The sequence below is a fragment of the Varroa jacobsoni genome, unplaced genomic scaffold (assembly GCF_002532875.2).
Source record: "Varroa jacobsoni isolate VJ856 unplaced genomic scaffold, vjacob_1.0 scaffold_955, whole genome shotgun sequence".
Classification (NCBI taxonomy): Eukaryota; Metazoa; Arthropoda; class Arachnida; order Mesostigmata; family Varroidae; genus Varroa; species Varroa jacobsoni.
The window spans coordinates 42,964-56,011 of record NW_019213857.1 but is presented as its reverse complement, the minus strand read 5'-3'; the positions used below and the strand labels follow the sequence as shown (position 1 = coordinate 56,011).

The following is a 13,048-nucleotide window of genomic DNA, read 5'->3' as shown; positions in this document are numbered from 1 at the left end:
ATTAAATACAGCAGAACTACATTATATCACCTTTCTTCAATTAGAGTGAATAGAGTCGCTATGTGAAGTGCCTTACGGCTCTTATATTTAATATGACTCCTCTAACGTATAAAGCGTGGAGGACACACTAAACAATCCCAGCCCTATATCTGGGCTTCATCCTTTGTTATGGAGAAACTTGACTTGAAACAAGCGACAAAAATCCCAACTACGTCCACGTATTTATTCCAGCCTCTCTCAAGCCTCGTACATTGATTGTGGCTGGCAACTTTCGGGTCCAAAGCCGACGCCCAGTACAGCGAAGAATTTTTTCGCTTACCTGGTTTTACGCGCAGTCTTCATACGCAGAATATAATGTTAGCGCTCAAGTAAAATTAGCAGTAAAAAAACCTTTAAGAAATAGTTTTCGATGGTTTAGTGGCCGAACCTTATGACACCTTTCGCAATGAACGCATCAAACTGCTATCTTGACACGCCTGAAACTCGCATTTTAATCTAGTTGGCTTAATTGAGACGAAGCTAATCTGCACCTGTTTTCCGAGCGGATTTCTCATATATATGCAAGGGTGTATGAGCATTTCTAATCTATTCTGTTGGTCGTTGCTATTTTCATTTGTTTCTTCGCGAGGTAAAAGCGCGCATCCGCCTGGGATAGCCCACGTATCGGACGAATAGCTTAGGTCTTCCAGGAACTGGTAATATTCGTTTAGACGATCGTTTCCGGGATCGTCGCGTTATTGGATAGATCGAATAGATAGATTCGTTTTATTAGCTAGCAGAATTTACCTAATGCACCTCGTTCCTCGTTCGCTTTGTTGACTTCTGCAAAAGCTTTTACACGTTACTTGGCTACGTGGGATGTTTTGTAGTAATTACAGGAGGTAGAATTCTGCATATTGGCTAACTACCTTTCCTTGGACGAGCCAAATGTAAAGGACAATGTACTTGGACTAATATGGAGTTGTATAGCGTGTATTTGGGTGTCCATTAATGAAATCGGAACTGAACTAGGTAATTTATTTCCTCATGTATATCTATAATAAATACACACTATTTAAGTTAATAGGCTTCCTATTGCCTTACGGCTAAACGTCTGTGTTGAGATAATGAAACAGATTCGTCGGTCTTACGTTCATCATCGGTGTCCATACCGTCAAGCACAGATTTTGGTGGTTAACGCGTTGTATATAATGGGTTTGTTTGAGCTCGGAGCTATATGGGGCACTCCGTTCTTTAATCTAACAAATAGAAATCACGAACTGCAACCAAAAATACTATTACTAAATTTGCCGCTTTTTTGAGGTGCATACTGGTCATACGTTCGGTGCAATTCAGGTCAACGGTTTCCTTCTAACAAGTCGCAAAGCGCACAGCTGCGTGTGTCAGCAAACATCTTCCTATACTATTAAATATCTATTCAACTATAAAAAAGAGTGGAATATCCATTTAATTTATCTACCACAGTTTTACTTATCTCTTATGTAAGCAGACTGAAAGCAAATACAAGAATATGTATCGATTTCTAATTTGATTAAACTATCTTATTGTAGAGTACTATTTGGCCTAGTTCGTATATGTTATTGGTGACCAAGCTTCTGGTTGAAGGAGACAAAAAAAAGGCTTGCTGCTTTGGGTTTCACCAATAACACCTACTACACAGCCTACGTAAATTTAAAAAGACTATATAACATAGAAGTTCACAACATTCACAATTAACCACGTATAACTCTTAGTACCGGAATGAGGAATAACCACAGTAGTTACTATGGCTTGAGGGGAGTCACGTTGGATGAGGGAACGATACTTACGTCTTTACTGTTCCCTCCTCACTTGCACCAGTACTTCAGTATATAAAATTCAACAAAAATCTGCGGGAACTTATAACAGACAAGTTATGAACTTTAACTTAGCCAGTTTGCTATCGGATGTGTGGAAGCTTCGTCCTCTATGGCTAAAGTCACACCTTTTTAAAGTCACATATAATATAAATTATGCATAATGAAGTTTTCAATGGCCGCTTTTTTCTCAAAAAAAAAAAGATTATTTCGCTACATATACAAATTAAAAGTATGACAAAATCATTAATGAATCGTATAAGCCTACATTTTAAAGCAATATGTGCTAAATACATGTTTGTATTTAAGCGTTTTTTTTTCAAAAACTGGCGAAAATCGTAATTAGTCCTCTGCTTACCTCTACGCTTAATTAACAGACCGACACGACTTTTTTCCCGTGCCCATGGTTATTCTTAACGGTTAGGATAGGCGTTTTAGCCCATATAGCTCTATTATTTTTTATATATCATAAACGTGGGCGATTTAGTATATCGCAAACAACCAACTCCCATTTTGGTGGGAGTTGGTTGCTCCCAAAAAGTGGTTTAATTTTAAAATCACTGTAACAATAACTGTGTATAAAACGAGAAACTTTTCAAGTGTTTTAAGTGAACGGCAGCAAATATTTTAGCGCGCCCCCATTTGAGCAGACAGTATATCAAAAAGCTTTTCAATCTGAGAAACCCGAAATAGCGCTAACCCAAGTTAAATACAAAATATAATTTGTATCTCGTCCTAAAAGACCACAATTGGTTACTCTAACTGGCCCCACACGACATCTCTCTGCCCCTACGGGATTAACAGGTCTTGTGTGGCAGCGGCTTTTCACACTGGTTCCAAGCAATTATTGCAAGCAACAAGTTATTTTTGATGCCCGTAGAACAATGCCGCACTGGAGGGTTCATCGCGGCTCAGCCATGTCCTATGGATGTTATTGATGCAAGAGTGTGTGGCATGTAAATGCTCTGGCCTGGTGCCTAGATGGAGGCATTAAGACACCTTTCGTTCATCAACAGCCAAAAAAATTAGTTTTTATTATTAGACATTTTTTTTATGGTACGACCACTAACTGGCTTATCGTTTTTCACTCTCTGTATCTCCGAGTTGCATCCTCTATCTGAATACGTTTTGTCCTCCTCAACCTCGTATAGGTATCTATCTATAAGACAGCTAAAGCTAGCTCTCTCGTGTTCCCTCTTGCTGGTAGGCCATAAATATGACTCAGCCGTCGACCAGATCCTGCTGTTGTACAAAAGAAACGAAGTTCTCAGTAATATATCTTATTACGAGCTGAAGTGGTTCATTAGTTTGATTGTCCTCATTATCGTTTAAAAATACATATTCTTTAAAGAGTACGGTATATTATTGCATTTTACTATTCCTAGTCTCCATATACACTCTTCATTATTCCAAGGAAGTTCGTCACCGTAGAAAAGAGAAGTTATATTCCATTATGCGCCTTCAACTCAAATTTGCCCTGATTATGCAAAAAATTAGTCACAGAAATTATGGTTTTCTAATGTTCTAATTCTACATATAGGAACATTCCTGCGGACGTGTATCTTCAAAAGTATTTATTCCATCACGCGCGTTGGGCGCGACAATATCTTCGCGAGCATCGAAAAACATAGAAAACTACGCTACGCTATTATTTCTGGCAGAGAAAACAACGCTTTGCGTTGGATTTAGGCATGGCTGGGTTTAAGATGATGCTGACGCATTCACGATTGGCCGTAAAGGCTCCATGGACGACCCTAACAACTCGCTATGCGTCCACAACTGTTATAACTCAAATAATGGGGTATATATAAAGTTGCACTGGATGAGAGTTCGGTCATGTCTCGTAAGAAGCACCGCAATCTATTGCAGAAAGTATCCGATAAGCTTCGCTGTATGAAAAGAAATGACGCTATCATACAACCAAGCGGCGTGCGGTGTCTAGCGACGAGACGTGAAAGTCTTTCAAAACTTGAGCAAGGATCTTTTAGTTGCGTTACGCTTTTTTTCATGTTTAATAGGAAACTAAATGGTAGAGAAAAGCTAACCAGTTATCCTCGATTTTGTATAATACTTACTTGAATAGCATCGATGCTCGATAGTTTCAGAAGCAGAAGGAAGGCCGGCTTTGTCGTCGTTCGAGTGTTGACGAAATTCTCCGATACCACCATTTGGATGTTACGGCTTTCGCTCCGAGCTGTGATAATAGAATGACAGCGACAAGGCTAGTTCCTTTCCAAAACCCCATAATCACGCTCCGCTGGGACACATTGCTGGTTCGGGGCAACGTGGACCAGCGGTGCGTGCTTTTTTCGAAAGATCTACTGGAGTGTCGCAAAAATCGCATAGTTTGCACTTTGTCGACCAGTATTCACAAGAATGACACGACCTTCCGTCGACACTATTCATTGGTCAAGATCTTCGACCAAAATACTGGCTTGTTCTTGAAGTAGCCTTCTTGACATAGCTTGACCTTCAACGATAATGGCGATGCATTGCTAGCCAAAGGCTTCGACCGCATTATTATTAGCAAACCAAAATATCGAGCAGCTCGCATTGATGCGAAAAACACACTGTAGAAATCGCTCTGTTTGAGTTCTCCTTTTTTTTTTTTTTATTGTTATTAGAAGCGATCGCGTATCTTTATTATGCAGTCCGTGTAAATACAGGGGTGGGTCCTCTACTTTAGCAGTAAACTTAGGAAACCATAAAGCTAATATTGTGTGCTGTATCCGTTTATCTCAACAAATGATTATGATACGTTGACAACAACAATCGTTAACAAGTCGTTCCAATCGTAAGATAAACAGCCTTTCCACATGAATGGATTGCAATTAAGTTTGATAGCAGTCTTGGAACGGTTTGAATTAATTTTAAGCAGCTGTTGCATCGATACTTAATTTTAAATACGTTGTTTTTCTGCACTGTACTAATGACGATATTAAAATAAAAATCCCTCGTAGCGCCTTTATTTTTCGTAGACCCTTTTCCAGGGTACTCCATCCAGGGTACTCCTCCAGGGTACTCTCCATCCTTCATTGGGTGGTTAACATTTAATTTTGTAAATAAAGTTCTGTGAGTTTCTTTAAGTTCATCATTAGATTGTAAAAGCTAGGGTATTTTATTGCACTATACGCCTAGCCGTATTGCAATATATTTGTTTTTCATCAAACAGTTGAGTACGTGTAGTTCGATTCAGCTAACTGAAATGTTGATAGAAGTAAAAATTGTACATAATTTTATGTAGTATGGAATTAGCAGGCATGTGAGTTCCGCAAACGGTTCGAAGGCCGCTCAGAGAATTCAGGTTTCGAACAATGAAAGGTGCTGGGGCAATATCAAGTCTGAGGGTCCACTAGATTTAGGCTCTTTATATTATGTTTACTAGCGTAGTAAATGAGATATATTTTCTTACCGGTGTTGCTCGGTATGTCCACATTACATATTTTATCTGTCTGTGTAGATATGGAAAATAGAAACATGTCACATGTCCTAATTCTAGTTTTCACGTATCAGGCTTTTAGGCCATCGAATCACATAGCCGAAACATTGTTGTTTTTCGTTAGTGCAGCAAATGTCTAAGCATCCTGTTTCATAAGAGCTAGACTTAATTTGCTTGTACGACGTTTAACAGGCGCACAATTCTGCCATGTCCTACATAGTTCTCTGGGCTAGTAATTGAACTTTATAATTATTTGACTAATTTATGTTCCTGTTCGAACGAATCTTTTAAGCAAGTGCCGTTGTGGTTGAAGTATATACTCGGTTGGCGACCTCGGCCACAAAGACGCTCTTCCATTTTTCTAGTGCAACTTCCATCAAAGCTTTTGCTAGCCGGCTTCTTGCGCTCTCGCATTGTGTCCCGTTTACTAAACGTGCGACTATATTTGTTCTGTATTGTTTTGCTTATTCTCCAGTAGCGGCAAGAAATCTCGACCGCCGACCATCACAGGGTATCTTGTTGGCACCACACGCTCGTGCCATTCGAGGCCCAATGACGTCGCTTCTAGGCTGTGCCCCATTGTTATTATCGTTATAGCTGAAGCAATTCGTCCGGCCTTCGATCTCAGTGGCTGCTGCTGCCTCTACAACGATAATTATGACTAGTGGTTCTTCCACACATGTAGAGACACATAGCCACTAGAGGATCACCCACACGTAGAGAACCGAACTTGATTAATAGTAGCGTTTTCTCGTTCCAAGAGACGCAGTGTTCGACCTAAAAATTCAATGTGTTTGAAACCTAGTGCTTTGCACGTACAAAAACTGAGGACTGCTTCTATGTCATCAGTACGACCGGCCGCCTCTGCCAGCCAGATTCATGCTGGAGTATATACGCGTGGTCGCATAGAGTAGGTTCATGGTTGGTTGATGTGACGCTGCTGTGCAGTCGCCAGGTGCTAGATTTCTAGCCTTAACATAACCAGACAAAGGCACTGCTGGTGCCACCGCCGCCTCGCTGGTACGGGGCATGCGTAAGCAAGCGACCGCCTCGTGTTCGCCATCGATAGGATTTTCGCTGGGCCATGTTCGTCTGTATGTTCAAGTGAGTGCGCGTAGCGTTTAGTATCATGTGCTGGCGCCTGCCGACGCTGCTGACGATGTGGCCTTGCGTACCCAGATTGCAAACGCGTGCCCTATGTTGCCAGGTGCCTCTGTCAGAGTATGCGCGTACTACAGCCAGTATACTACTCGTGACGAGATCGTCGATGCGCCAATGCTGATTCTACTGCTACATTTTGCTGGCTGCCCGGTGATCAGCAGGCAGCAGCCGGTGCGTGGACGTGGGTCGGGTCGATGCTTAAGGATAGACTCACCTTCGGTTGCGGATTCGCTTTTTTTTGATTATCGTCTGGTTCAGGAGTGCGGTCAGTAAACAACAACAGCGTTTAAACACAGGACAGAGACTAACGCGCGATTCTAGAGCGAGTACAACCTTGGGTTATGTGTACGTGCATCTCCGAGAAGATGGGCACGAAAAGAATAGCTAGGAGGATCGAAGATATGGATATGTGTAATGACTGTGTAATGATCGGTCGATGATGATGCACTAACATATTTAAAAGATATATGGTACGCTTGCCGTGGTTATCGCTAGCATCTGTTCACTCGTTTCCTTTGAAAACGGAAAAGGAACGCGATAAAGGAGTCTATATTTCCGTTCCGTAGGGTAGACTGTGTGATCTCGAAACTTGTAATAATACTATTGCCCCCCGCCGCCTCGATAGAGGTTTGGTTGTGGGATATTTGTTCTTGTGCGTTACTGTATTGTTCTGAAACTGAGCGCATAACTAAAATAGCATAACTAATTCGCCACGCAGTTACCTAACGCCTAAGTTCTAGCGTTAAAATGTTTCCTTTGGATAAAGGTCCCGAGCCAAGTGTATGTTATTTTTAGTAAATTAGTTAGCAAAAACCAATGCACTATCTTTGAAAGCAATGGACTAGATCGATTTTTCAAAAGGTGCTTCTTTGTCTTCATGTCACTTAGAAGCGAACTTGAGTCAGTTCTAATGAGGTAATACTTACTTGAATGGCATCGATGCTCAATAATGTACTAAATTAGTATATAGGTTCGGCCTCTGGGTATAATAGATTCTTAAGTGTAATCATACATGTGGACCTAACTTATGAAACCTGTTTTATTTGAATCAGTAGGCCCCCGATATACTTTGGACTCAGCAGAGCAAAAATGTGCAACTTCTTTAAATTCTGAACTTCATTCACGCTCAGTATGAGCCATTATTGATAGCTAATTACTGCAAAAAAGATTATGGGATAACTGGAAAGGAGATGACACGGGCACTCAGTAAAAGTACCTAATGAACCGTACTAATTTTGTTAAAAAATGAACAATATTAATAACAATGATGAGCTTAGTTTTTCGGTATGTGTCATTAATGTGCGCAAGAATACATTGGCGCTTAACTGGATTAAGAAAATTAGGGAATAGTAAATCTGAGTAATTTTGATAATCGCCGTCAGGCGATCAGAGGAGTCATCTTGTCGCGTCTCCATTATGGAAGTACGTCAGCACAATTCAATTAGTAGAGAATTACGAACTAAAGTGCGGGTAGCTCTCGTTCACAGGCATATGAGTATACCTCTCGCCAGACTGTTTTTATGTGGCTGTAACTGTTTTAACGCGTCAGAATGTATATCAGTTAATCTATGAATTTTTGCTAAAATTTTTGTTCGCTAAACAATGCAGCTTAATAGTATCCAAATCATATCACGGGCTCAGTTGAAAACATAAATATGAAAGCTAGGCACAGAGATTGCGTCACCCCAGAGTGGATCACTGCCGCAGTAAAGTTGGCAGTTTGTTTTTCGTATTTGGCTGTGTACATCTTCTATTGTTAGAAATGTGTCGCTTCTGAGAAAAGTTAGCCGAGACAACTTAGATGCAAAACTTTTCCCTATTCACTTCCGTCCGATGTATAAACCTGGCAACTAATTGTTTTGATAATAGAGACAGCGCTTGATGGCAAATTCTCTGCGTCACTATCGTTTTCCTTATTTTTCTATTTTGATTCTACAGATAAAAAAAATAACTGGTCAATCTTCTCTAGGCGATGGCTATACCAATGAGAGTTTAGTTGTCCAGGCAACTCATACTTTTTCCTTTGTACAACATTGTTCTCCACAGATGACACTCTAGTCTTTAACGTTCACTTTCAGTCTTCGTACGGTCAATTCCTTAGGTTCTTTTTCTGCTCCTGGGTATAAGGATTCGCTTATTGTTTAGAGCGATTCGCTAACGCCTTCAAGTATAGATCCTAACAACAATTGGTTTGCAAGCTACAATCGCTGAGAGCGTGACCTCGGATTTGGGCACTTTGTGACCACTTGAGCTCCGCCATGTCATGACCCTTTATAAGTATCAGAACCCGCCTTGTGTATTGCGCGAATGCGGGCAAGCACCGCCCGCAACGACACGATCACAACAACAAGCTCAGGAAGCGATGGCCTCAAGATTTCGGGTTATATATATATTCAAGAGTTGCTAGCCGGTTCCATGATTGAAGCTGTGAACATCGGCTCCGGAAACGCCATAAGAATAAGGTAATCATCCATATATGTATCGAGCGTGTGTTGATTCAAATTGCTGCCATGACTGTAGGCATAGCTGATATATCGAACTACTGACAGTCGGATGCTGCACACGTCAAGCGGACAGCTCCGAAGTAGAGTTTGTTGTCTGGTCCGATCGCGCGGCACGATCAGCAGACGACACTTCCTAAGTAACGTCAGCAAAATTAGAAAAAGAAAAATTACATTGCGTACTTGATATCGATCGCAACAGAAGTAGCCAAACACCATCTGAGCGTTCTTTACGTCGATGTTTGCCACCTTAGATACATATCGGCATGATACTCGATCTCTAACGTCCTGCTGCATTTTATCTAGATAATAATGAAAAACGTAAGCTTCCATGTTTGCCCTGTTTTTAGTCAAAGTATATTGAAGATTTTCACGTTTAGTGACATAAAACTATACGTGCCTGAGATCGCTGTATTACATTAAAGGGAATTGTCAATTTCCGATAATCAACTAATTATCTCGAGGAATAAAAGGGCACACGTTTGACTCTTGCATAAAATAACCTCATTATATTTAGTGCCTTTGAAGAACAGTGCCGCAAAAATAGACAGGCCGACTGGTTGAAACCTAGCTTTGCAGAAGACCTCAACTCCGACTTCAGCTTTGAGAGCTACCTACTGAGCCGATGCTAGTGGTAAAAATATAGCCGAGGGCATCTGAGCGTTGAAGAATTGTTCAAGCACTTTCAACACTTTCAATGCGTCAGGTAGAATGAAGCGGCGCATATCTGTATAAAGGTTGCTCCGTTAATACTACTCTGTATTTCAACAGATACGGGTGACGTGCTTAGCAATTAGCTTTAATTAAACCGACTGGCTCTTTACGACGTTCGGTCCTAATACAGTATATCAAAGTACTTGCCTTTTTTTTCAATGCGGCTATTCCCTAAGATACTTGAAGAAATTTAATAAAAAAAATCTTCTTTAAGGCATTTATTAGCAACCCATTCTACGCACCGTGGGACATAGTTAGCTCCATATATGAATGTATGTCTTGCATATATGTTGCACAAATATGCAATTTTTAAGAACTAGTTAGGCCGTTGCATCATGCATGAACAAACGGGTACTATTTTCTACACGATAGCTTCTCTTATCGTTCGCGGCAACTTTACTTCTGTCATGGTAATACTCATATTCTAATAGAAATGATACATCGATAGAAAACATACAGGAAACGACAACTCTATCAAACGTACCGCAGTAGCGCGCGTCTTCCATTGAAAACTTGTGTTTATTGTCTCAAACAACACCGTAAGCATGTCCAATTGATTTAATATGTCTTACGTGTAAATATATGTAATCTTTTCACATGTTGGCTACATATGCTAGCTTTCCGTGCGTCGCTGGCGGCACAAACGCGAGCTGGTGTTAACTGACCAGCGTGTGATCTGCTCCGACTAGGATCAGTCAGTAAACGTCAGCTATGAATATATATGCTGGTGCAAGAACAACAATGGAAAAGTCTCCGTATCGTAGTACTATTTCAGCCTCGAAACGTATATGGGATTATCAAGTATAACTAATGTCAAAGAGCTGTATATAGATGAACGACGAAAAGTCTTACACATACATTGACTAAAACCTGTAACTGATTTGCTCCGATTGCCGTAGAAAGCCCACTCAACATGACTGCCATGCCGCATTATGTGTTACGTAGACTGAAGGGTGGCACCAGTGATCTGCACACTGCCAGTAAACTGAAGTTACCGCAGTTCCTCGTTCCTCGAGATGTGCATATACACACAAGCAACGCCAATTTAAGCAAATTTGTTTCTTTTTTACGAAAGTGGATTCTCATACATTGCAGATTGGCGGCCGTTGGTGGACGCCGTCTCGGTAGCAATACTGTTCTCTTAGTTTCGTTTTCGCCTACAAACGCCCACGACTTTCAGCGTTGTTTCGTCGAGTTTCCCCGCGAGCCTCAACGATGAATCGCGCAAACGAATCTCTAGTCCATAGTAAATATGTCCTTGAGTCTACAGTGACCTTGGCATTGTGCTTCGCTATTGCCGGCAACTAATGCATATCACAGATAACACAATACATTACAACTACAATTCTCTTTCGTAGTGGCGTACTTTCCCTCGCAGCGCTCGTTCTGTACGCGCGTGTCGTGCCTTCTGCAGTGTTTCGCTATTCGATTCACTCGACGGTGCTCAGTCCTGCAAAGGACAGGGACAGCTTAAAAAAGGAAGAGTGAAAGAAAACCAAAAGGCAGGATACGTTCAACGCCAACACACAGGAAATCAACCCCCCAAAAATTGTACAGCTCAACGTCGGGCACCGACTCCTTTTGCCTCCTCTACCACCAAAAAAGACTCCTGCCAGGAGATGACGATACCTTGAAGGGAGACCGACGACTAAACACGAACGATAGACATTAGTGTGGATCGCTGTTTCGAGCAGCCTCGAGAATCTGCTAATATCAGCATGCGACGAACTTGCGGATAGGGCACCGGCATGAGGACTTAGAGTAAAAATTGGTCGAAAAAACGAGCCCGCCTCCTCGCTAGCCACTCCTCGCTATTCGTTGTCCCGTTCCACTGACAAAAAAGAAACCTGCCTAGGCTGAACTGGCGTTGCGCGTTTGAACTCTTTACCTAGAGAATCGGCTCTATTCAACCTACATTCAAGAACAACGGGAATTTTTGCTCGTCATTCACTGGCGACTCGGAAGGTCACGAGCATAATCCACGAATGTGCGCAAAGCTGCGGCGTGGCGGAGGAGGATCAGATTCGGGGAAACCTTAGGCAGTAGTGCCTTTATTTCATGCGGAAGGTCGTCAACCGCCGAGGGTCGTGCATATTCATGTCTAATGAAACCGAAGGCTTGGTCTTAGTGGAGAATTCGAACCATTTCATCGTACAAACTCAAGCATAAAGTAATAGTCAAATCCGATCGTATAATGCGCTCACTACTAAAGCAGTATTAAACAGTTATTTTTAGCACAAACACGTATCGTTAATGGGTGCGTCTGTGATAACATACATGCGTCAAGTATGTGAAAGCTTGATTTTGAACGTAGCGCCTAGCTTAATAGTATATAAGATATCATACGATGTTGAATTTATTTTTTTTTAACAACAAACATAGCTGAGCTAGCTGATGACGCTGTTTCATCTATAAAGTAAGAGTATGTGCAACGTAAAGCTGATAAGAAGCCAGCCACCGCAGAAGAAGCTGAAAGGTTGCTTGTTATTTAATCGAATGGACAGCAGAGCTGATATTAGGGTTTTATATGTCTAAATCATTTTAAAAATTGTAGTAGACTTATTTTGGCGTCTTCACGTTGTTTTTGCTTTGCATTTTTAACAGCTTTCCCAATTCTTATAGTTTTTGTCGACATATTCTAATCGTCGGGTTTTTTAAAAAGGCTTTTATTAGATATTCTTTTAAAGTTTTAGAATAACTGTAGAAATGTCTTTTTCGCAAATGCGCACCGATGAAGAAGGGAGACCCGGGAGGGGGCTAAATAAATCTAAAACAGACGTACGACGGAATCAATAGGCTCCATCCCAGACAATAAGTCGAACCTTGGGAAAACAGGGGTGTCAACCAGTGTCATAGCAAAAAGGCATACGTTCGCTCCCTACCAGTGAGTTCTCAGTTTTCGATGCAATAGCTGTCGCTCTGAAGAGACCTCTGTTCCCCGACGCAGCGCGCCGAAAGTTTTTGTGTAGCATATGAGAACTTGTCAAAGGACCTCCTGTATTTCAACGCTTTTGATTTTCGTAGCCGGTAACCTTTTCGACTGTTGCCTTCTTTGTCTATGGCAACTTGATGTGGAAAAGTATAGCGATACGCTGGTAGAACAAGAGAAGCGTTCTTCCAACTAAAGTGTGCCGGCTTTGACTTCGAGGGGGGAAGCAAAACGCGAGATCCTCGACTTGTTTATTTCGTCGAGCCTTGCGTCCTTTTTACTAACCGTGTCCTTCTTCAACTGAAGCGTCGGACACGAAATGACAAAATGAAATGTGACGATTAATTCTAAACCAACATTTACATTGCGCAGATAAGTGAGAGTTCCTTGTCTAATATTACTTGACTATGGTGGGGTCAGGAAGAAAATTTGTTTTCTGCCAGTCAGAATGAATACAGCTTAAATATAT

At 41.4% G+C, this 13,048-nt stretch overlaps 1 long non-coding RNA gene across 2 annotated transcripts in view; it reads right to left on the bottom strand.

Annotated features, from left to right (window-relative positions):
- Positions 1 to 2,889: 2,889 nt before the first annotated feature.
- LOC147752831 (uncharacterized) overlaps positions 2,890 to 13,048 on the bottom strand; it is a 37,512-nt gene continuing 27,353 nt past the window's right edge. For both annotated transcript variants that reach the window (XR_015313009.1, XR_015313008.1), the window contains exons 2-3: positions 3,911 to 4,029; positions 2,890 to 3,077 (exon numbers count right to left, since the gene is read on the bottom strand). This is a non-coding gene — a long non-coding RNA (uncharacterized LOC147752831). The remainder of the gene's footprint in view (positions 3,078 to 3,910; positions 4,030 to 13,048) is intronic.